This window comes from Nyctereutes procyonoides, unplaced genomic scaffold, assembly GCF_905146905.1.
Source record: "Nyctereutes procyonoides isolate TBG_1078 unplaced genomic scaffold, NYPRO_anot_genome, whole genome shotgun sequence".
Lineage (NCBI taxonomy): Eukaryota > Metazoa > Chordata > Mammalia > Carnivora > Canidae > Nyctereutes > Nyctereutes procyonoides.
This window is the reverse complement of record NW_026575160.1, coordinates 20,085,561-20,112,369: the sequence shown is the minus strand read 5'-3', so window position 1 is coordinate 20,112,369 and position 26,809 is coordinate 20,085,561.

Here is a 26,809-nt window from a genome sequence, read left to right as displayed (position 1 = left end):
AGCCCAACAACGTGGATTAATCTCTGGAGAATTATCCTGAATAAAAACATAGCAGCCCTAACAGATTACACACCCCTTAAAATGACATTCTCAAAATCACAGAATTATAGAAATGCAGATTAGTAGTTCTTGGGAGTTAAGAAGGGAAGTGGCTATAGCTACAAAGGACAGCATGAGGAATCCTTGTGGTGATAGAAAGTCTCTATATCTTGACTGTGTCTGTGACAATATCATGGTTGAGGTTTTGCAGTATGTTACCATTGGGGGAAAGCTGAGTGAAGGGGTACTTAGGATTTCTATTATTTCTTACCAATGCATGTGAATCTATAATGACCTCAAAATAAAAAGTTTTATTAAAACATTAATAAAATATTTAATAAATTAAAGTATTAATTTAAATTAATAAAATATTAATAATTTTATTAAAATTATTTAAATAATTTACTGTGCTCACCTACTCTCAACCCAGCAGTTCTTCTCCCAAGTGTATACTCAAAAGCAATGAAAAGTTAAAGTCAAACACGAGGCACATATAAAAATGTTCATAGCACCTTTTTTCTTAAGAGCACCATTTGGAAACAATCCAAATGCCTAGCAGCAGAAGGAGAGATAAATAAATTGTGATACATCCATGCAAAATATTACACAGCAATAAAAAAGCCAAGTTATTTCTATATGTTCCAATATGGATGAATCTCCCAGACATAGTGATGAATTAAAGGAGCTAGACACAAAAGTGTACATACTGTATGAGTCCAATTTCATCAAGTTCAAGATCAGGCGAAATAATTGACAATAAAAAAATCTCAGAACAAAGATTACGGCTAAGGAGGGAGGTGTTGATTGGCAAGGGGCACAATGTCGGTTTTTTTTGGGGGGAGGAGGGGGGCACAATGTCTTTACCTTGATCTGGGTAGTGATGAAACAGGTACACCTAAATATCAAAATCCAAAAAGTGGTGTTATTATGGTTGTACCCTTTGTGCAAGCTATACCGCAATAAAACACGTTTAAAAGATGCCAAATAATTTAAAATAGAACAAGCCAAAACTACTGTGCTAATCAAATAACACACCTCTATAGCCTATGGCGTAGCTGTTTATAACCTGTGGTCTAGAATTTTTCACTTCAATTTTGAAATACTATAAAACACAAAGACAGCTGGATATCAGGAATTAGACTAGAAACTGGGCCATCAATCTTCCATCCAGCAGTTGAACCAAGGGCAGTATGCAAGTAGCACATAAGGAAACAGATGCTGGGGCTAAGAACAATTACCCTCTCTGCAGTAAGCTCCAAGATGCGATAAGCCTCATAGATAAGCATGAGAAAATTAACAACATAAAAGCCAAGTCTCCAAACAAACAAACAAAAAGCAGTAAAAGGAAAAGCAGAAATCATTCTAAAGACTTATGAGAGAATCCGTGAATGTGATTCCTCGTTGGAACCAGAATGGAAATGAGGGAGGGTTTCACTTCCTCAATATTATTGAAAACCCTTGACTTTGGTGAAAACAGACTTACACAAAAAGAGTTTGTTAAAAAGCTACAAACCAAGGTTAGGAAGCAGTGAAACATATTTAAAAATGAGCTAGGTCCTATAAGGAATGAATGCTGGAATAGTAAATCTGTACAGTAAGCCGTAAATGCACCATTGGAGCTGGTGAAGAGTAGAATTGATATTGAGGGCAATGTAGTCAACAACCTGAACTGTTCTCAAAGAATGCAGAGAAAGGACAGAGCAATGAAAAGTGATAAGATCTCAAATGGAAGAGAGCACCAATGAAAGCAACGGCAACCAACAAAAATTACAGATTCAATATAGAATTATAAGTGTTATTTGGGACAAAACCAGGACATTATGAAAGAAACAATAAACACATAATTAAACAAAATTCATCAAGAAAAATAAACTCCCAAAATCCAGTTTTGTTATGTACAAACAGAAAATATTAAGCATGTACCAGACCAAACTGAGGAAAATAGATGAACGCCTAAATATACACTAGCCAAATATTTGATAAAACAGATTTCTTTTAAAAAGCTCTTCAGAACTTCCAGGCAGATATTACAGGCTTTTGAGGCACCTGGGTGGCTCAGTCAGTTGAGTATCCATCCGCCTTTGGCTCAGATCCTGATCCTGAAGTCAGGGATCAAACCCAGCTTCAGGCTCCCTGCTCTCTCTCTCTCTCTCAATCTCTCTCTCTCTCTCTCTCTCTCAGATAAATGGATAAAATATTTAAAAAAATTATCAGCCTTCTAAAACAGGAGCCAACTTCACTGAAGAACAATATTACAACAGCTACAGAATTTTGAAGGAAAAACGTTGTGTCTGAAAATTTTTTTACATGGTCATTTCTTTTTTATGTAAAGACAACGGAAAGATAGTCTTAGATGTCTCTATGCAGGGTTTGCCTTCAAAAAAATGTTCTTCAAGACATGCTTCCACGGACAAGAAATAAATTTAAAAAATGAAAATCTAACAAAAGGAACTTGTTGCGATGAGAATAGCAGGTGCCTGTCCTATGAGGAAGCCAAGAGAGGCAGGCACTCAGCTCACCAGAAAAATCTGTAAGAGGCAAGTCACCCCAAACCACAGCCAGTTGAACTGTCTGTGTCCATTCTGTTTGAAAATGGTAAGGATACATCAACCATGACCTAGAGATAGGACTATAAAATAGACAATTTCATGCGAATTATTATTTGTCATTATCACAATGACTCTATTATTGAACAAGAAATAGCCCTTAAATAAAAATTCCCCCTCGGATTCAGGGATTAGTTAAGTGATTTATTAAAATGTCAAAAGCAAAATCTCGTCCTATTAACTGGAATGAAATTTAAACAAAATGTTAATCTATTTAAATATAAGTGACAGAAATAAAAATAATATCTTTTACAGAATATTGCAAATTTGTCATAGAAAAATCAAGAAATACAGAAAGTAAGCAAGAGGAAATAATAACCTAACCAGAACTCCAACTCTCGAAGACCCTGAAAGTTTCAACTTAAAAGTATGCATCTAGATTTTTGCCAGCGTCTGTTAATATTTAAAAATAACAGTTTTAAAATTTATAAGTATACATACAAACATATATACATGCATATATATAAAACCTACATTTGTTCCTTGACAATAAAATGCAAACAACTTTATATAGCAACACATATGCTTCTGTAACTTCACCTTTGTTAACTGTGGGAGGAGGTAATGGAGAGGATGTGAGCTCTGGTTGACCCATTGCAGCCTGGGCCCAGGCAGCTGGAGAGATTGCCCTCTACATCTGAAACCAGTTTCAGATTTCACCAGAGAACTCCAGAATTTGCAAGCCAACTGCAATAGAGTATTACACTGTGCACCTATAACAAAATTACTCAGCTAAAACCTAAACATTTTCCCGATTTACACAATCATAAACAATGCCATCATCAATAACTTTGCAACACAGCGCACGTCTCTGAAATAGGCCTGATCAGAACTTCATACACAGCAAATCACTGAGGAAGCAATTGTGTATTTTACAAGTGTGTGAAAAAATATCTACTTGGGAGAAAAACCTGTGAAGATTATCACTTCACTCTATAGACCAAACATATTGCAGATTCTTTAAAAATAATACAGATAAAGGATAGAAATCAACAGATACTACCGCCAATTATTTATGTAATCTCTAAATAGGAAGTGCTCCCTGACACAATGCAAAAACTGGAAAATGTCACAAAAAAGTACACATTCATGTGACATAAAAATTTTAAAAGCTGGATGGCTTAGATTCTTAACAAAAATTTTAAAAGTAACACAAAGCACAATCCTATCTGTAATGTCTGGCCAATCCTCTTCATGTGCAAAGGATATTTGAAAATCAGTAAAAAGGTACTAGTTTTCCAGTTCTCAAAGGATAATGGTGGCTGCTTAGATGTTGAGCTTTTCTCACATTCTTCAAAAAAAAAAAAAAAAGAATCAACACTGAGAACAAATAAAATGATAGAGTTCACTTCTACAGCATGACCAGGACCCTGAGACCACAGATCAGTTGACATATAGGCTGGGAAATAAATCCAAAAACAGTGCGGACAGCTCCAGCGCCTTCACCTGTGTCCAGTTGCACAGGGTTGCACAGAAGGGAATAGAACATGTTATATATACTAACCGGGGACCCCCGAAATGAGACAGTCACCCTGGGGCAGGAAAACATTGCCAACAGGTTTGAGATCTGGGGGCCTTGAGCTCAGGCTAATGGGGAATTATGTTGAAGGACTTTGGAAAATTCATGAGAATAAAGCAAATAAGGACAAAATGTTGGTGATTGTTGAATCTTAACAGTGGGAATATGATTGATCATTGTATTTGCTTTCAGCTCTTAACTATGCTTGAAATTTTTCATAATAAAAAGTCAAGGGGAAAATCACTAAGAAAACTCAGAGGCATTTAAAAAATCTGACCAGGGATCCCTGGGTAGCGCAGCGGTTTGGCGCCTGCCTTTGGCCCAGGGCGCGATCCTGGAGACCCGGGATCGAATCCCACGTCGGGCTCCCAGTGCGTGGAGCCTGCTTCTCCCTCCGCCTGGGTCTCTGCCTCTCTCTCTCTCGTCTCTCTCTCTCTCATCATAAATAAAAATAAAAAAATAAAAAAAATAAAATAAATAAAAAATCTGACCAATTATTAAAACAAGAAAAACATTAATTTGAAATAAAGTTTTGATCTCCATGTGAATTAAAAAACAAAATACCTTTTTTTTTTTTTTTTTTTTGGCCACCAGAGTTACTGGATGTATAAGAACAGGAATATTCAGGTGTGTGAGGTTGGCCCACTTAGTTGTGGTGAGGTTGGGAGTATAAATTGGTCAAACCTTGTTGGAAGGCAATTTAGCGAATTGCTAATATGTCTCTGAAAAAAAATTGAGTATTTTAAGACATTTTTAAAACATCATACCTTTGATCATATAATTTCACCCCAGGAGAGAGCTGTTATCATAGGTCTAAAAGAAGACCAATGCATGTAGATGCTCATCCAAGCGATATTTATAACATTTGCAAACATTCCAGATGTCCAAGAGTAAGAGAATGATTTTTAAAGTTTTTTTAAAGTAGACTCTACACCCAACTTGGTTTGAACTCACCACCCCAAAATCAAGAGTCATATACTTTGCCAACTGAGCTGGCTAGGTGTCCCGAGAATAATTTTTAAATTATGATATTTTCCATCTTATATGGGTTCTGGCAATCAAAGGCATATTTTCAAATAGTGTTGATGATGTGAGAAAATGCTACTGCTAAAGCATTGAACAAAAAAGAGCAAAGTAGAAGGCTTTATATAAAAGACGTGTAGTTTGTGTATATGATCTTAACAGTGGTTTTCTAGGCATGGTGCGCCTAGGAATAGATTTTATATACTTTTCTTTATATGTAAAATAATCTTCTACAATAATCATATGTTACCATTACAAGATTAAAAAGTAAAGGTAACAAACATTTAAAAATAAACCTCCCTTAATTTGCATGATTCTGCTTGCTTGTTACAGTAAACTTCATATGAGTCTCCCTCTGGATTCATTTGCAATTAATCTTTTTGTTCTGTTAGAAATTCCTCAGTTGAAGGGTCTCTTCATTGTTAAAGAGATATTTGTGCAAGAGCACCAGTTGAGGGGATCCCTGGGTGGCTCAGCAGTTAAGCGCCTGCCTTCAGCCCAGGGCGTGATCCTGGAGACCCAGGATCAAATTCCACATCGGGCTCACTGCATGGAGTCTGCTTCTCCCTCTGCCTGTGTCTCTGCCTCTCTCTCTCTCTCTCCCTCTCTCTCTCACACACACACATGAATAAATAAATAAAATCTTTTTAAAAATTAAAAAAAAAGAGTACCAGTTGAGGACTGCAGTCAGGATCCTCAAGCCCATGGGGGCATTGCATACACTGTTCATACCCAAGCAAAGGGTACTAACCTGCTTTGAAGAGGGAACCCGGACTACATATCAAAAGTCCCAAAATTGTGCCAACTCTTGGACTCAATAATAGCACAGGTAGGAGTTTTCAGAAACTGGAGCTGATTTGAAGAAAAAATGGGTACACGTATTTTTAGATTTATTTATACACCTTTTCCACATAGGATTATTTTTAAGAGGGTAAAAATAGAAATAGCCTAAATTTTTATCAGTAAGTAGTAGTGAAATAATCTGTAGTGAATCCTCAACATGAAATACTATATACAAATTTTAAATAATGACCTTAAAGATTATTTATATAAACACTAATAATACAGTCTGTCCCATGAAAAGGCCAGTTATGAAACAATGTATAGAGTTATCCATATGTACTCATATTTATTTATATGCACAGAAAAAACATGGAAGAACACTTACCAAAATGTGAATAATATTTGTCTTTCGATGATATTTTCCTATAATTCCTATCGTGTATATGCATTGTATTGGTAACAAGGAACAAAGGAAAAAAATACTTTGTTTTGTTTCAAAAAAATTAAGAACAACATGGATAAGCTTCACTGGAACCTACTAGGAATATTCTGTGGATGGTGGGAGGGGGTGTTCAGCAGTGGCTGTGGCAAGGCTCTTTGAAAGACCCCCTTATGAGACAGAACATGAGAGACTCCTAACTCTGGGAAACGAACTATGGGTGGTGGAAGGGGAGGTGGGCGGGGAGTGGGGGTGACTAGGTGACAGGCACTGAGGTGGGCAGTTGATGGGATGAGCACTGGGTGTTATACTATATGTTGGCAAATTGAACAATAAAAAATAAATGTATTTTAAAAATAAAAAATAAAAATGAAGACCCCCTTATGGGGCACCTGGGTGGCTCAGTGGTTGAGTTTCTGCCTTTGGCTCAGGTTGTGATCCTGGGGTCCTGGGATCGAGTCCTGCATCAGGTTCCCTGCATCAGGTCTGTTTCTCCCTCTGCCTGTGTCTCTGCCTCTCTCACTGTGTCTCTCATGAATAAATAAATAAAATCTTAAAAAAATAAAGACCCCCTTATTTCTTCTCAAACTTCCATCAGTTTCCCCTTCCTTCCTTGAGACTGCCTAGGCGGTTCTGCAGAATCTGGTTTGATTCCAAGATAGGATGTTTGCACAAGGCAGAGTGACTTCTAGGAGAGAGATGATGTTGCTGGGGCAAGATACCAAAAAGAACACAAGGCAAAAGGGACATTCAGTGCCGAATGACAGCGTTTCTGGTACTGAGTATGTTTACAATGCTATGAAAGCTCAAAAAACGTGTAAAGCTAACTCATTGGTTGACATATTGATGAAACAAACCAGATGCAGATGATCCATGCATAATCAGACCTCTCTGATTTCAGCTATAAAATTTATCAGGCTAACGACATTGATACAGTGTGCTAGGGCCCCTTCTCATGCTCTCTCCACGTGTGACGGAGAAGTGACACAGACCAAGCTCACCTACTAACTCTTGCTCCTGGCATGTTCTCTGGACCCGAGGTGCTTGATCCTTAGAAGTGATGGTAGCTCCCAACTCTACAATTCTTCCCCTATACTCACCTTCCTCCATCCCAGGCTGGGCAGGAGCAGCAAACGGGCCCATCTGTGTTCATAACCAACCAATCAGAATTCACTCGGTGGAACAGTGGATTTGGTTAATCCCTTGAGAGATAAAGAGGAGGGACACCTGGGTGACTCATCGGTTGAGCATCTGCCTTCAGCTCGGTGCCTGATCTCAGGGTCTGGGATCCAGCCCCACTTCGGGCTCCCCGCAGGGAGCCTGCTTATCCCTCTGCCTGTGTCTGTGTCTCTGCCTCTCTTTCTGTATCTTTCATGAATAAATAAATAAAATCTTCAAAAAATATAGAAATAAAGAGAAAAGAGAATATCTCTATATCAGGAATATTTGCAGAACTTGTTTTTCTCCTAAATTATGTTTGTAGGCAAGGAGAAGGTATAAATAGGCAGATGTATGGTTTTGACTAGAATCCAAGTACCCAGAGCTCTTGAGTGACAGGGACTAGAACAAAGAAGCTTCTGTTATAAGGGTTTAGACCCTGCATCTCACCCCCAAACAGGCATACACATATTATGTACCTGTTTACACTTATTTAGGGCCTAAGAGAGGTCCTCATGGAAAACTTAAAAAAATAAAATAAAACAAACAAACAAACAAACAAAAAACAGTCAGGAAATCTGTGGCCCAGCACTTGGAGACATACACAGCAGATTAGAGGGAGGAGGGTAGGGAAGTGGGGATGGCAAGTTCCAGCAGAATCCAGGAGGGGAGCTGGGCTGGGCAAGGGCAACCCTGGGAGGGAATACCCCATAAGAGAAGGGGAAATTTATACCTTGAGCCACAGGAGCACACTTATCTGAGTCTGGAGTGAGAATCTAGATAGAATGTGTGGCCAGGCAGGTGCTGGGACTCATCCAATGTCAGCTTCCCTGGCTGCCTGAGTGACCCTGCAGTACCTGGATCTGTGGAGGTGCATAAAATGTATGACACTACTGGGCCCTTGGGCAGCTTCTCGACAGGACACATCTTGTATGAGAATAAAAAATAAGGTGGAAGCTTTGTCCTTTTCACTTGAAAAGGGAGGAGCCTCCTTTCATAGCACCATGGGGATTGAAATGACAGCGATGAATTTTTTTAATACTGTGTACCAAGATCCTGTGGCAGGTCATGAATTGAGGTGAACGGGAATCGAGATGAGAGACAGTGAGAGCAGTGCTCACCACTCGTGCAGAACGCTGCTCAGAGGGACAAACCCAAGCTCCGGGCACAGAAAGGTGAGCATCAGACATAGGAAAGCAGGCCTGGGGACTCTTAAAATCTGGGAGGAAGAAATCTGTAAATAATTGCAAAGCAAATATGTAGTTAGGGGGATTAAGAGCATCCTATTTAAAGTTATGTATATATTTTGTCAATTAAAGCCAGGTTGGTGGAGCAAGACACATAGCGGTTACACTGCAGAGATCAATGATCCCAACTTATCTCCCCAAGTGATGCTTACATTTTCATCATCAAATGTATGTTCCCAGGGTTGAGAATTACCTTCAGCCTGTGTCAATTATTTCCTTTGGATTATAATTATAGACACATTGCAAATGGGAGTAAGGATGAAAAACAGTGAGGGAAATGGCAGCAGTTTATGTGAGATATACAGCCAGGTTAAAGATGGACAGCCATCTTTGGCACCAGTCTCATCAAATGGTGGGATCTGTTTAACCTTTCTTTGACTTCTTTGACCAAAACTAGACAGCCAAACTAATGCTATGCCAGTTCTGGGACTCACCTTGAAAAAAAAGTTAGCAACTGCTTTCTGAGTGGGCAGTCTTAAGTGGGCATGCAAGAAATCCAACTACCCTCCAGGAGATATCGCTTAGAGGGCCCTGAAATTACATAGGGGCTGAGGTGAGCTCAGTTTTCAAGGCATCCCCACCCAAAACCCTTCTGTGTGACTGAAGTCTCTTGACCCTCCTAGACCAGACCAGCTAAATATCACTGGATCACCCCAGTCATGCTCATGTGAAACTGAAGAATTGCTAAGCAGAGCCTTGACTGAAATTTTGACCCGTGACATTGTGAGTTATAATATGAAGCGTTCTTGTAATAAGCCAACTAATTTTGGGGAATTGTTGCATAGCAATAGATACAGTACATACAGTAGTATAGGTTTCATTTACTACTAGGACTATGTGGACACCACAGAGTCCACTCAAGTCTACCCAAGACCCGCCTCTTGCCTCACAGCCTCCTGGGGTTTTTCTGTGTCTATGTTCATTGTGGAAATTCTCCTGAGAGAACACAGGCTCCATTTCTTGGAGAATGCTATAGGTCATGTCACCAGGAAGCACAGCTCCTTCAGTGGCAGAGTAGAAAGGCCCTTAGAAGGGCTGTTTCATTCCCTTTCCCTTCTTAGAATGTTCCCTGAGATCTGCCTCAGGCTTCACTCACCATCTTCTCATGGGGAGACCCTACCTTAGTTTCTCAGCAAACAGTTCCTCAGTCCGTAGTCTATCTTAGTCAATTAGAAGAGATGAATCTGTCTGATGAGATTGAACAGGTGAATCCAAAAAACCCCAAATGTCTAGATTATTTTTCGTGCCTATTATATCATTCTTTGTTCTGTTGAAAATAGTTAACATCTATGCGGGTCACTTTCTTAGTTCCATATTGGAAATAACAACATCTACCTTGCTGGTATCTCGGGACTATTGTGAGATTCAAATGAGATGATGTGGGTGGAAGCTCTTTGTAAACTTTAAAATGTTGTGCACTTGCAATTTGTTATCATCATTAACATTACTATTCAGGAATTAGTAAATTATAGATAGTGTTGGGACACGTGGGCTCAGCATTGTGTGATCTTAAGCAATTCAGTTAACATCTTAGCAATTTTCTCATCCCTAAAATAAGTGTTTACTAAATAATATCTAAGGATCTCTCCAGCTCGCAAATACTGTGGCTGTGATTTTTAAGAACCCGCGTTTGGCGTAGGCAAGATTGTGCATGGTGTTCAAAGACAAATGTGACTCTCTTCTCGCTGACTAAAAATTCATAAGGTAGTTGTTAAGACAAGTCATGCCTCAAAAACAAATAATAATTCAAATTAACCTTTTAAATACAGATTCCTGGAGGATCCCTGGGTGGCTCAGCGGTTTAGCGCCGCCTTCAGCCGGGGCGTGATCCTGGAGACCCGGATCAAGTCCCACGTCGGGCTCCCTGCATGGAGCCTGCTTCTTCCTCTGCCTCTCTCTCGGTGTCTCATGAATAAATACATAAAATATTAAAAAAAATAAAATAAATGCAGATTCCTTGGAATCTGAATGTCTTTGATGGGAAATTTGCCAGCTACTAGAGCGTAATGTGCTGGTGCCTTCTGTTAATGCCTACAGACCCACTCTGTGCTCTGGCAGGCTGACTTGTATGGGCCACATCAATGTGCTCCTTTGCTTCATGACATCTGATGGGGTTCTGCTAGCCCAGAGGCCCACCAGGAGATGGAGACAGCAAGAAAAAAGAAGTCAAAATATTTTTAACCTCTGCTTCCTCCCTATGGGGTCACCTGGAGATGTCTGTTCCCTTGATCCAAAGGTACAGGGTCTTCTAGTCTGCCTTCTCCAATGACACTATCCTGCCAAGTTCTGTAAAGTACTCCCTGCCCTTGCCTCTTTGCCTAGGAATGAAAAGAGCTTAGCTGGAAGACTTCACAATCCATTTGTAGGATAGGCAGCCTCCAGGATGCCTCCTCAACCCCGTGATCCTGTTTCCTACTAATTGCACTCTGTAGAATCCCATCCTCTTGAAAGTGGGCTGGATTTATTGGCTCACTTCTAATGGAATACACAGGGGAGATAGAATGACATTTTTGAGATGAGGTTATGAAAAGGCTATGAATTCTATCTTGGCCATTCTTGCTTGGATCCCTCACCTGGGGGAAGGCAGCTGCCATGTCCCAGAACAGCGTTATGGAAAGATCCTCACAGCATGAGACTAAGACCTACCTACAACTATGTGAGTGAGCTGGAAAGCAACCTTTTGTCCTCAGTTGAGTTTTCAGATGAGACCGCAGGACTGGTTAATAGCTTGACTTCAGTCTCACAAGTGACCTTGAGCCAGAGACAACTACCTAAGCTGTGCCTGAATTGCGACTCACAGAAAACATGAAATAATAAATGTTTGTTGCTTTAAACTTCTGAGTTTGGAGGCAATTTGTTATGCAGCAATAAATAACTAATACACCTTGTAATTTCTGAACATAGTGGTCACACTATGTAAATAGTCCTTTAACTGTCTCCTTCAAATTATTTTTATTTGACTATGCCAGATGTTTCCTCCTGGGATCACACATAAAATAATATTTCCAAGCATCTAAGTAAATACTCTTTTCAGGTTCATCTCCCCTAAGATATGAAAAGAATAGATCATGATTGAATATAGAAATTTCCCTGAGTTTTTGAGACCTCTGGGTCCCTTGAAAGAATTCTGCTTTATTCTTCAAGGGTGGTTGGTGGGGGAATTTGTGGTTTTAAGGATTTAAAAGAAAATTAGCTCTTCAGCTTTAGGATGAGAAATGGACATTGCCACTTCTTTTCCAAAAACATCAAGTGCTCCAGCTAACAGATTTTGGATTAAATGGCTAGCGAGAGGGTGGCTCACTAGGACTTCTTCAAGGACACAATGTACCAGGCATGGCTGCCTAGATAAGGGGAACAAGAATCTTCTTCATCAAAACCCATCATCCTGTGTGGGACCTCACAAGCCTTGGTAGCCAAGATGTCACTAAAACTGGAGCAGCTGAGAGACAGTGAAAATTCAGAGGGACAGTGACATGATAGGGTGATGAGAGCAATAAACAGAAATCTTTAACTCTTGGTTGAGAAAGTCAGACTGCCAAACACTTCACCTCATCTCTTGAACCCTCTCCATAGAACCCTTGGACTACATAAGGTTTTGGGTTTTGTTTTCTTGAAAGTCCAGGGAAGGTAGAAGGGGGATCAAACCAATTCGTAGTTAAATTAGACACTTTTTAAAAAAAGTAACATGGCTTGCACTTTAAAGAATGGAAAATAATTGATGACCTGTTGTTATGAAAACCAACATGATTACCGCAGGAAGTTCAATAGCAGAAGGAACCTCCCAGGTGTCTCCACCCAGTGGGGACCCCAGCAGCATGGCTCCTAGCAAACCTCACAAGGTGATAACATCCATCATGTCAGCAGATTTCTATGTGTGGTCCAAGGGTAGGCTTTGAGTTGTCTGCTCATCAAAGTGCTCAGTACACACTTGCCAAGTAGATGAATAAATGGAGGGAAGGATGTATCTCAAAGCTGGACTGGTATATGAAACCACAGTGTCAGAGTATTAATTTAATATATACGTATATATTTATGTATATACCTGTACAGCCGTGCTATAGGAGTAGAAACTCAAAGTTGTGAAAGAATATTCTCTTTGGCAGGTATCTTATGTAAGCCGAGATCAATAATAATCCAGTGGCTTGGGGAGTATGGGAATTGAGAAAGGCCTTTTGAATAAGCCAACTGTTCAGTGATGTCAGTTGAAGGGGCTCAGCACTTCTGCTGCTGCTGCTTCTTTTTCTTCTTCTCTTTCTTCTTCTTCCTCTACTTCTTCTCCCCTTTCTCCTCCCCCTTCTTCTGCCTCTTCTTTTTCTTTCTTTTTTTATAGTGCTGGTCTTGACGATGGATTTGGAATGTAACAAACCCTGCCCCCTGCTGGATAGAGCTTGAATGGTCACAGCTCCCATATTCTCCATGCTTCTCCCTTTCCTGTACTTCCATGGCTCCCTTCTCCCCTTTGTGACTGAGAATTTCTTAATGTAGAGATATTCAGGTCCACATTCCATTATCCGATTCTGAAATCTCCCAAATAACCCCCTTCTGAAATTACCTGAAGCTATTTATCATCTACTTTTATGCATACTGGTGTGAGATTCATACCTCCATTGCACAAATACTGATGATTTTCATGACACATTATGCTAAGGGTATCATATAATGTGTGGTATATGCATTGTATTACAAAAAAACAATCTGAATTCTAAAGCAAATCCTGCCCCTAGGGTTTCAGATTTATAATACCCAATTTTCCAAGCTTGGAAACTCTCCCGTCTCTTTAAGATGACTTTGCACTTATCTGCCTTGATCTTTTATTTGTTGGTTTTGAGGTTGAACTCTCAAGAGAATCATTTTACTTCCCTTGTTTATCAGTTTTGGGAAACTCTTCACTGTGCAATCCCTGTGAACTGACAATTGGGGGCGGGCAAGTAGTAAATCTGTGCAGAAGGAGAGGTGGGGTGTTAGTAAGGAGAAGGAGGGTCTAGCTGAGCTTTCAAGGGTAAAGAAAGTCCTTTCTTGGAGAAGGGGCACCAGGGCTCTAGGCAGAGATAACCAAGCAGAGGTGTGAAGCAGCACAGGGAACTGAGAGCAGCTGACTTATTGTGGCTGGGAGAGGTGACAAGAGGCTGTATGACAGCTGATCCTGGGACAGTGGAGGGGAGTGATTCAGGGACTTCACACAACAGATGGAATTGTAAGAAAGCCAGTCAACAGCAAGAAAAGAATAGATTGGAGGGAGGTGAGGAAGGGGCAGGGGCCAGGAAAGGCCCTTGCTCAGCTCTAGGAGACAGTCTCAGAACCAAGGCAGTGGGATAAGAGTGGAAGAAAAGAGAAAAAAGTTTGGAACAGAGAATCAAAAGCTGTAATGTTTCATACCATTGCGGGGTTGCGGGGAGAGGGACGGTATTGGGACGGCATTAAATCAAAGTCCTTTGATTGTGCTGGTGGAGCAAAGTTCACTAAGCAGAAGGTCAAATTTGAACAGTCTTAACAGTTGATTGCTCCTTATTTTGAAATGAGAAAAATTCAATTTTACCAGAGTGGAGAGGGCCATGACCAACAAACAAATGATGGGCAGTGCATGGAATTTGAGATTGGCTGACCTCAGGTCTTTACTGCAACCTGGAGCAAAACAGTTCCCCTCTCTAAACCTTAGTTTCTCTGAGAAGCAGGGGACAGTATCATCATCATGGCAGGAGTTGTGGGAGAATGCATACAGTAAGTATATAACTGAGGTTATGCATGTGACATTCCTGCCAGGGACTAAGTGCACGAATGACTACCAACTACATCTGAATGAGCAGAGAGGTTAAGGGTCTCCCCAAGGTTGCAGAGCAGTGACAGATGCAGGATTCTGATAAAGGATCTCTGCTGCATCCCTCAGTACTTCTGGAAAGAAGGCACCATGGGCTTAGCCTAATATATAGCAGGAGACAGACAATATGGAGCTCCTTGTCTGCACCATTCTGCTTTCTCTTACAGAATTTACCATTAGTAGAAGGTCATTCCTTTGTTTTGTGTAAATTTTTGTCAACATGAATCATAAGTACAGAATCGATCACCAGCCTTTAAATGTCAAAGAGATTTGGCAGAGGGACTTATTGCAATTAAAAGTCTACTTGACGGGATAAGAAGATAAAATTTCCTGTAGGGTGTTTTATCTCATTTTCCTTAGGTAGTTAACTGGCTACAGACACTGAGAGGCAATTACTTGATTCAATAAATGATTCTCACTCCAAGCTGTGGAGGGCTATGCATACAATTTGTTTATTTTTTTAAATTGGCCGGAAAATCCTAACTTACATCTCTAATTGGTATCAGCTGTCTTGTATGCCCTGTCAAGCTCATGGTATACCAAGAGCATTTTTTGGTCACTGCCGGGGCTCAAAAATGGCTGACCCCAAGTCACTGCTGGTGACCTCACACTGTCATTGACCAGTTGGATCTGAAAGGCCACTGTGTGTTTGGCAAGCTGGCGTTCAGTCTTTCCTGCCTACAGAAAAGGCAATCTTGTGATGTGAATGTTGGACAGGTAAGCCTTATAATTCTGCTTTGGCTACTTATCTTAATCTCTTGAAGCTTGCTGACTTAACTTCCACAGTATTAGAGATCTTACTTTGGAAATGTAAAATGAAAATGATGATACATTTCTTGTAAGGGGGTTGACAAGCTGGTACATAGTAGATGCTCAGTTAATGTGATGTTTCTTGACTCAGAATGTGAGTGTTTCAGTTGTAAGAGCCCTAGAAGTTTCACTCATTAATGATCCTCTTTCCCATCCCCCTCTAGGTCTTCACATCTCTCCTTCATGTCTTAAACCCCATATAATCTTCCTTGAATCATATTTTTATGTATGTAATTAGTCTGGCTAAATTTTTACTGAGACCACTCAGATAAAACTTCTGATTTATTTTGATCTATTTTGCTTTTGTTTTAAACCTAAAACAGGTCCATACATTTGGTTCGTATATTTGTTTTATACTTTTTGTGTAAAACTGACTACCAGGGTCACTAGGCTATGCGTTCCCTATGTTGGGGACTCTCCTACTAGCTTCACACATCCCATCTTAGCACAGGGCTTAGCACAAGCAGGTGCATAGGAAACATCTCTCCTTTGTCTATCTGAAGGTTTTCCTGTCCTCTGGCTGCATGGCTGCAAGTGTGTTCTCCAACTCCACTCATCAGGAGTCACTTAACACATGTTTTGCTTTCAACAGCTCTTGGATTTTTACATTAATGGCTCTGTTCCATTCAAAACCCTTTCGTCTGACTCAGCAATTCTCAAACGAAATACAAAATGCTGTCTACGATACATTAAAAGTTTATTTCTGACCAAAACTTAGAATAAGCAAAGTGCTTTAAAAAGAAACAAACAAAAGATGTGCAATTGAGAGTATTTGCTCAGCTTGCAAATACACTGGAGATCGCTTATTGATGGGAAAAAAATAAGGTCAACTAATTCCATCCTCTCTCTTCTTCCAGCACCTTCCACACAGTTTTGGTGTGCATGAGTAAAAGTAATAATTGCTAACATTTATTAGCTATGAATAGGTAAGATGCAAGGAGCTGCTACTATGTACCAGGCCCCACATCAGTGTTTTGCATGTTCAACTTATTTGTTCCCACAATCATCTCATGAGGTTAGGTGCTATTGTCTTCATATTCCCGGTGAGGAAATTAGAACACAGAAAAGTTAAACAGCTTGCCCAAGGTCACAACGAGTGTGTTGTACAGACAGGATTTAAACAGAAGGAGTCCTATTTTTAAGCCTGAGCAGCCAAAAGAGTCAATATTAAATATCTTATCCAAAGAATACAAGAAGATAACATCCACTGACTGGAAAGGCCCATTTTGTCATGGATTTCCAAACAGAAGTACAGCCACACATTTCAATGTCAGACAGGAATTCCCTTCAGATGAAGCCAAAATATGAGTGACCATACTTTTTAGGCAACAAAAAGCTGCAGATAACAAAAATATTGACAATCTCTATTATCATTATTAAATATTATATAAGTAATGTATGCATAAATACTAATTTGAACTATATACTTATAAATTATATTTGCACATGTATATGAGTACATGTATGTATGTGTGTGTATCTATATTTATAGGGATATACAGTGACAAGTATATAGGTACCTGTGGATATATGGGACATGCCTCAGACATCTATATATTCACCATACGTACTACACACGTATCGGTAATATAGCTCAACCTAATCTGAATACACCATTGAAGGATTCTGTTCCAAATACCTCTTGTTCACCTCTTTACATACTCTGGCCTTATTTCTCATTATAGCTGCCTCTACAGGGACAAGTTCTGAACAGCCTTCCACAAGTTCCTTACAGGTGCAGCCTAGTATTTTCTGGTTGTAGGTCCCTCTCACGTCCTACCCTTCTGCATCTCTAGAAGGATGACCACTCACAAATGAAACCTGGGGAAGTGAATGACTTGTAAAACAACCCTGACTGATGAGACAGGCAGCTAGCAGACAAAAGGCTTCCCCCTTGTTTCTCCAGATCCATGATTCTGAGATACATTTTATAGGTTTTCCCAAAGGCCCATGATATGAAGTGACCGGTCGTCCACTGGGTGATCAACTTCCAGTTGGTGCTAGAGTTCCCTCCTCCCTCCTTCCTACCTCCTCCCTTGCTTCCGCTCTCTCTATAATCACATTCTCAGATAAAACTACTCATCATAAACCTTCACCTCCAATTCTGCTTTGGGGGGCATTAGGCTAAGACAGGCATTATTTGACTTATATCTTCTCTATTCAATTATTTGTTTTATTGCTAAAATATAGTAAAAATTAGAACTTCAACAAGTAATGTTGTAAGTTTCATTGCCTGTCAAGAGCCATCATTTTAGTTTATAGCTTTTAAAAATAAGAACTTTCCATAGTAAAAGGTTTACAACCTGGGAAACATTTATTGCTGGCCAGCAATGGCCTGATGATCAGAATCAGTGAATAGTGATTTGTGTCACATGTTTCTGGAAAACAAATTGAAGTCATTCTCTAAGCCAGATCCCAGTTTAAAGGAAAATTATATTGTATCATATACAAGTCCTGGTGGGGACATTATGACTTTCAAGGGCCGTGTATTTTATTAAATGTATAACATGTCTATGTGAAATATTAATAGGGGTGCTGTTGACTCATTACAAATGTTTAAAAAAAGAGAAGAGAAGATGACGGATGCCTGTGGAGTGATGTATTGTGGTTCCCCAATCAAGCGGCAGTGTTTTTTTGCTGAATCAAGTTCAAAATCAAAATATTTCTCTGCCTAGCAAGCAAACCAAGCCATTTCCAAGTGGCTATTAATAATTTGGGCAGTGGAGAAGGAGAAAGACAGGTCAAAATGTCATCTCGAGGCATCTTGCTTATCAATCATTTAGGATCCTCTAGGGCAGGACTTTTCAACCTCAACACTATTGATATTCTTGGCTGGATAATTTTGTTGTGAGGAGCTGTCCTGTGCATTGTAGGATGCTTGTAACATCCCTGGCAGTGGCCTACTGGATGCAGTACTATCACCCACGCTCTAGTTGTTTTTTTTTTTTAATTATTTATTTATTTATGATAGTCACACACACCGAGAGAGAGGCAGAGACACAGTCAGAGGGAGAAGCAGGCTCCATGCACCGGGAGCCGGACGTGGGATTCGATCCCCTGTCTCCAGGATCGCGCCCTGGGCCAAAGGCAGGCGCTAAACCGTTGCGCCACCCAGGGATCCCCCTACGCTCTAGTTGTGACAACCAAAAATGTCGACGGACAGTGCCAAATGTCCCTTGCAGGACAAAATCACCCCCAGCTGAGAGCCATTGGCAATGCAGGTGCTGACTGGCTGGTGTGATGGGATGCCTTACAACACAGAGCAGAGGGTTCAAAGTCTTTGAAGAAGTTCTTCTGAGACAGTTTGGGGTGGTGAAATGAGCAAACCAAAGTTTACTACTACCCAGCTTATGTAGAGGGGGCAAAGAAGAGTAGCCTAAAGTTTGGGACCCAAACTTTGGTGGTGCCTGAGTCACCTGGAGAGATTTTTAAAACAGCTTCCTGTTTTAACCCTAGTGAACCTGATTCAGTAAATCTGATGTCTTAATAAACCTGATTCAGTAAGTCTAGTAATTTACTCATAATCTCCCAAACAATAGTGCAGGATTGTAAACCACCCTCTAAATAGCCTTGGGCTAAAAATTAGAAGATCTTGACTTGGGGCAATTTGTTTAAACTGCATTGGTTTCAGTTTCAAATAAAATGGGATAGATATGCAGACATATAAGCAGTAAGGTGAAGAGGGGCAGGATAATACTATACTAAGAAGACACAGGAACAACTAGGGAGGTCAAGACATATTTGTGTTGGAAGGTGATGCTATGTGGAGTTCCTCACTAAATGTGAACCTCACATCAAACCATCTCTGATATGACAGCAGCCACCTTGTAGGTGTTTACTTCAGATATTTTGGTTATGGTATCAGCACTCAAAAACACTTTTCAGCCCAACCAGCCCTCCTGTGCCCCCTGCCAAACGCGCAGCCTATTCTGAATGTGAGATCTCTTCCTCCGCCATTGCCCACCAGACTAAAAGTGGTGCATGTGACCAAGAGCAATGAAGTAAGTCATTGGATGGCTGGCCCATGTGAAGACAGGGGGAGCTGGGCCAATCAGGTTATCCCCCTTAGGAGTATGAACTTTAAAAAATGAACCCAGTGAGAGCCATCAGTAGTGGGAGCTAAATCTAATGTTCCTGAGAAACTGAGAGTCCAGACACCATGTAAGAAAGAGATATGAGGAGGCAGAAACAATGAGGAATTAGCTTATATACACATAGGTTCACATAGAAATGGAGATATGCGGTTGTCAGTAGCTTCATATCTTTACATAGGAGGCTCTTTCCTACTTTTCCCGTCATGGTTCAAATATGCCTCAGGGAAGCAGTCCCTGACCACTTGGTCTGGAGTGGCCCAACCCCTACAAGCCTATCTCCATCATGGTTTTCCTTTTAGTTTCTTCATGAGACTGGTCACCGCTGTGATGGTTAATTTTAGGGATCAACTTGAGTGGGCTAAAGGATGCTCAGACAGCTGGTACAACATTATTTTGGGGTGTGTCTATAATAGTGTTTCTGGAAGAGATTAACATTTGAGTTGACAGACTGAGTAAAGAAGATTGCCCTCAGCATGGCATCATTCAACTTATTAAGGGCTTGAGTACAACAAAAGAGTATGCTCATGGATGGACCGCTGAGGTGGTTATGGGTTTAAGGTGTTCATATATCTACTTAATCCATTTCTGTTAACTGAGTCCCCACCTATGGGGACCATATGGGTGGGCAAATGATCCAAATTATTCCAATCATGGCACCCCGTTCCTCTGTAGTGCCATTACTTGAGCCAAGGGATGAGTGTGTGTGATGATTAGTTTTATGTATCAACTTGGCTAGCTTATGGTACTCAGTTATTTAATTATACATAAAATCTACATGTAACTATAAAGATATTTTATAGATATGATTGATATCTAGAATCAGCTGACTTTAAGTAAAGATTACCCTTGATAATGTAGGTGAGCTTTGTGCAGTCAAAGGCCTTAAGAGCAAAGCCTGGGGTTTTCCACAAAAGAAATCCTCTCCCAAGACTTCAGTATTAACTCCTGCCTAAATTCCCAGCCTGCCAGCCTGCCCTACAAATTTCATATTTGTCAGTACCCACAGTTGGATGAGCCAATTCCTTAACATAGATATATACACAAGTATATGTACCCTCCTTGTTCTGTCTTTCTGAAGAACTATGACTAAGCTGAGTCAATCAGAATCCTTCTCCAGGACTTTTAGAATCTTTCATCTCTGATCGTGAATCTTCAAAGACGTTGGTAGATCCCTGAGCAAATGCTCTACATAGGATCATCCAGTTTGAAAGCAATGAAGCCGACATGTAGGGATGCAGAGGTCAAAGGTGGAGACAGGGAGCATCCGAGCCTGGTTCTAGGGGTTTCTGAGGTTAGCTGTAATCCCTCACTTCCTGTAATTGGTTTACATGGGCAGCAGACCTTCTGGCTTAAACTAGTTTGAGATGAGCTTCTGTCATTTTCAAGGAAGTTTTTTGTATCGGCTGGAAGTAAATGCTCAGGTTTTGTTCTGTTTCATTCTGGATGAGTCTCGAGACCACTTGGTAGGAGGATCTTGTCTTTGCAGGTCATGGGGAATAATGACTACACCTGTTCTGATTTCTCACGTAGATAAATAATAATAGGCACAAACGAACATTGTTTTTAGGGCCCCTGGGTGGCTCAGTCATTTAAGCATCTGCTTTTGGCTCAGGTCATGATCCTGGGAGAGAGGAGATCCTGAGGTCCGTCCTGGGAGAGAGGAGATCCTGAGGTCCTGGGATCCGGACCCACATTAGGCTCCCTGCTTGGTGGAAGACAGTGGGGCAGACAGGAACTAACAAGCACCTCTCATTTTTCAGTTGCTAGGGCCAGAAACTAGGCAAGTAACAGAACTGACCTTAGAGAAAAATAAAAATCAGTGAACTAGGAGGTGCCTGGGTAGATCAGAGGGTTGAGCATCTGCCTTCAGAGTCCTGGGATCAAGCCTCCATCTGGCTCCCTGCTCAGTGGGGGGTCTGCTTCTTCCTCTCCCCTCCCCCCTGCTTGTGCTCTCTCTCTCTCAAATAAATAAATAAAATCTTTAAAAAATGTTTTCATGCCTAAGCAAACACTACAGATAAATTTATACTTCAGCCATACCTCATAATGCACTCTGTCACTTTGAATTTCTCTGCCTTAATGGCTCATGTTTATATTGTATGGCCCCCACTACTGTCACAGTTGATTGGAACAAGGCTCAACATCTCACCCAGAGAGAGACATGTACAAGCTGCCCAGTGACCAATCACTTATGAGGTCTGGCTCAGAAAGATGGGCTGGGCAGGTCAGATTCCATTCTTGGGAATTTGGATACAGGCAATTATGAAGCTAAGTTAGATGTGGGCTAGATGGTAAATCAAACTAATAATGTTGAATTGAGGACATGGAAATTCAAAATACGTGTGTAGAACTTGCAAGAAAGGAGAGCAAGGGAAGAGAATACCAGTTAGTAGAGAGAGAAGCTTTTAGCAGATGTGCAGTGAGAAGCAGGTGCCGTGCAGTTGAGTGAGTTCCAGCCCTGCTCTCATGAGGTGCAATGAGGCTGAGCTCCCTGCCAAGTAAAATAAAGCTTTCTTTATCTGAGTTATTCTGAGATTAGGCTCCGTCCCTTACAACCAAACAAGGCCACCTGGAACATGTTCACTGTGATTGGAAAGTGCTTATCACGGGAGGAACCCCAGACTGCAACACTTTAACTGGAAACAGGAAATGCTTTTTAGATGGCAAAGCTTCTTAGTAAGAAACATCGACTTGCAAAATGTAAATTCCAAATCATCTGTTAACATTTACAGGGGACAAACAACTCTCAGAGACCTTATTTCTTAATTAAATGAATTTTTCCCTCTGTGAATACAGAAATGGTATTTTAGGTAAATATAATATCTACATATAGACGTTATTACATGGTCTGTAGACCTCATTTTTGTGGGAGGAGGAACCTTGGAAAGGTAATGGGTATGTGTATGGCCTTGACAATGGTGATGACTTCACAGGTGGATACTTAACCCCAAATCCATAAAGTTTCATGCAGTAAATACGTATGGCTTTTTATATGTCATAAAATGGCTAAACAATCTCAATTTTGCTACTGTGCATTTCTTAAAAGGAAAAAAATCACAAATGATCCCATTTTTATTTTTTTTTATTTATTTATCTTTTAAAGGCCTACTCTTTTTTTTTTTTTAAGCAAGTTGTATGCCCAAACTGGGGCTTGAACTCAAGACTCTGTGATCAAGAGTCACATACTCTACTGACTACACATACTCTACTGACTAAGCCAGCCAAGTGTCCCAATAATCCCATTTAAGTTTTTTTAAAGATTTTATTTATTTGAGAGAGAGAGTACATAAGCAAGGGGAGGGGCCAAGGGAGAGGGACAAACAGACTTCCCACTGAGTGCAGAGCCTAACACGGGTCTCGATCCCAGGACCCTGAGATCATGAACTGAGCTGAAGGCAGATACTTCACTCAGTCTGACTGGCTGACACCCAAGCATCCCCAAAATCACATTTTTTAAATGACAGTAAAATTGAGGGCACAATAGAGATTGATATCCAACTATAACCAGGTTTTCTCAAAGAAGAAAAACCAACGTGATAAAAAAGGAAGAAGTTGTCCTAGTCTTATAGGAAAGGGAGGATGGTGAAATAAACTGAAAGGGTTAAAAAAAAAAGTCGTGCAAATCCTATAACCGGTCATGTTGTCATTTTTTCCCTAAATAAGGAATGCAAATTATAATGTCAGCCCAGACACATAATCTGGGACTAATCAGAAATCAGCATTAACCTGCACAGCTTGGGAATGGCCTTCTCAGCAGGCGCTTAGTATGTGAATGTCCATTTGTGCAAGATGAATGAGTGCAGGTGCCATAATAAGGCCATGGCATTTGGTTATGCTGATGGCCCCTGATGACCAAAACAATCCATAAATTATAATTGAACTACAAGTGAGTGCAGGCAGCATGTGACAATTCACTCCAGCCCCCTCATTCTAAATTCAAGCCTAGGACTGTGAATGCAGGAGCTGAAAGGCAGGAGTGAGGCTTCTGTGAGGATCACTGTCCTCACCTTTGGCCTCATTTGTGATTTCTAATCTGGAGGTCTCGAGGATCAGAGCTTTACAAAATCTCCCCTGGAAAAAAAAAATTCTCCCAGTGGCAAGTTTTTCCTAGATTTTTAGTAGGGGTCGAAATGGTAGTCAGCAAAAATTGTCCATTCATTCCCTTTATTTATTCCGTAAACATTTTCTTGTTCCTTAACTGTGCAGGAAATTGCTACATAGAGACTCAGAGTCTCACGAAGGAACAATCACACACAGATAATCTAGGACAATGGGCAGTAGTGTTAAAAATATATTTACAAGGTTCTACATAGACTCCTGACAGGGATTGCGTAAAACAACCTCAAGGGGTCAAGGAAGCCTTCCCAAATTGGATGGGCAGTAGTGAAGCCAGGTCTTAAGAATGAGCAGATGTTAGCCGGGCAAAGGAGGGAGTGAGACGGTCCAGGTTCAGGTAATGAATGAGTCAAATGACAGAGGGGAAATGTGAGAGGCAGCCCATGCATACAAGAAAATTTTGTATGACCTTTAAAAAGGCACAAGAGTGTTGATGTAACTTAACCTGTCCAGTGCCAATTATCATTTTAAAAATCAAGCACCGAACATATGCTTCGGTACTTTGGTAGTAGAGTGCTCTAGAGTTCTGGAAGCATCCTCCCCCAAGACAGACAATAAGGGCATGTACCACTAAAAAACCTGGTCCCACAGTGCCTCACCTGGTTCCAAAGCCCCTATCTCTGGAGTTTCTCACTGCCGTTCTTGTTTCTCCTTCCACCAAACAGGACTTGATCATAAACCCCTCCTTAGATGCTAAGGTAAGAGCAGTAGGAAATAAACCTTAAACCCAATGATCTTCTTTCTCAAAGGACCCTAGGAAGTCCAGATGTGGTTATCGGTCATGGAGTGCCAGTGTGGGGCAGGCTGGGACATCTAAGGGCTTATCTGGGCAACTTGCAACAAAGGGAGGAAATATGTGTATTTGTGGGCCAGCCAGGAACCCTGATAGGATGGGGACTTGTCCAGGGTCTAACAATTTTGATGAGCTCCCATATGACCCAGGCAATTCCTGCTTCTGAGAAGAATCTTGTGTGGCGGGTAGAATGAGGCATAGGAAGGAGTCATGCAGATAGAGACTGTGATTCCAGGTAGTGTCCTTCTGCCTAAAAGGCAGCAGTTTGTGAAAGAGATGATGGGCTAAGGGTGCCTGGGTCGCTCAGTGGTTAAGCATCTGCCTTCAGCTCAGGTCATGATCCCAGGGTCCTGGGATCAAGCCCCATGGACTCTGCTCAGCATGGAGCCTGCTTCTCCCTCTCCCTCTGTTCCTTTCTCTCTGTCTCTCTCTCAATCTCCCTCTCAAATAAATCTTAAAAAAAAAAAAAAAGAGCGATGATGGGCTACCACAACTAGTCCTCAAGGAGAGAAAGGGGTTCTGGAGAGCCAGGCAGCAGCGCAGGGACCTCACATACTTCTAGATTGTAGGACAGGATGCTAGTCTAAGTAGAGATCAAGAGTGCTTGTCAGGGAAACTGAGGCAAGAGCCCCCTCTTTTTTTATTTATTTACGATAGTCATACAGAGAGAGAGAGAGAGGCAGAGACACAGGCAGAGGGAGAAGCAGGCTCCATGCACCGGGAGCCCGATATGGGACTCGATCCCGGGTCTCCAGGATCGCGCCCTGGGCCAAAGGCAGGCGCCAAACCACTGGGCCACCCAGGGATCCCAAGAGCCCCCTCTTGAGAAGTTGGCTGGCACAGGGCAAGGAGAAATGAGAAAGTGGGATGGAGCATAGGAGTGGCCTCAAACATGCTCAGAGCCTGCCCCTACCTGACAGACGTCATGCACTTGTGGGTTGGGGGCTCGAACGGGATTTCCACTCTGATTTGGACTATTTTTAGGGATCCATGGGCCTGCCCCTGGTGGCAGTGGGCATATCCTGGAGGGTTAGGAAGAGTCAGAGGAAAGGAGCAATGATCTCAGGATGCCGATGAGGTACAACCGTGTAGGAGCAGCAGCAAGCAGACTACAGGCAGGGAACAAGTCTTGGGAACAACCACTGCCTGGTAAATGGACTCTGTGGGGGCACCGGGCAAGGAGGCCGAGGGCACAGCCCAGGAGCACACAGGAAAGAGGCGCTGAGGGTGAACTACCCCGCCCTTCTCAGGTTCCTTAATTCCTGCTTAGCCCTTCAGACTGGATTTTCCAGTCTGCAGATTAGTCACAGTCATTGTTTCTTTTCCTTTTGTTTCTTTTTTTGCTCAGCCTCCGGGTGCCATGGCTTATCCAAATCACAGATGAGGGGAAAGAAGAGATGAAATTCTCTGAAAGAATTTGCATTTTTATAAAGTTTGTAACAAAGGAGGAGTGCTGACATGTAGTTGAAATGGCTTTTTTTTTTTTCTGGCATAGAGCACCTGAGCAGAATCACCCATGAATGGCCCAAGGGTTCACAATTAAGAACAGTTATTGGCACTGAGCATATGGGGTCAACCACTGGGAAGACTGGTGTGAACAGCTGGCCGGGCTGAAATGCACTAAGGTGTTTGGTATCGCCTCTCTATTGTGCAACAAATCACCCCCAAACTTAGTGGGTTCAAACAATGATTATTATCTTACAGGTTCTACATGTCAGGAACTCAGGAGTAGCTTGGCTTGGGAATTCTGGCTCAGAGTCCCTTATAAAGTTGTAGTCAGAGGTCCACTAGGACTGCAGTCACCTGAAGCCTTGAGTAGGGCTGGACAATCAACCTCCTTCAAGATGGCCCATGCTCGGGGCTGGCAAGTTGGTGCTGGCTGTCAGTGAGAGGCCTCACTTCCTTCCTCATGGGCCTCTCCACAGAGTTCTTACAATACGGCGACTGACTTCCCCTAGAGTGAGCCATCCAAAAGACCAAGGTAGAAGACACCATGTCTTTTATGACTAGGCTTGCCAGTCATGTGCCATCATGTCTCTAGTAGTCTACTAGCCCCACAGGCCAGCCTTGCTTCAGTGTGGGAGGGGGCTATGCGAGGGCATGAATATCAGAGGTGAGGATCATTGGAAGCTGGCTACCAGTTTTGGAGTATCCCATAACCTGTTACCTCCCTTCCATGCCTCTGTGACTTTGAATATTCCCTTTGCCTGGAATTTTCTGCTGTTTTTTCTTCCCTTTCAAGGGCCAGCCCAGTTTCCTTTCTCTAAAAAAGCATTGCCAACACTTGCAGACAGCACTTCACACATCTATCTATTTTAGAGCTGGTCTGTCTGTGGACCTGTTAGTCTGCTGATGGCAGATTAAGTA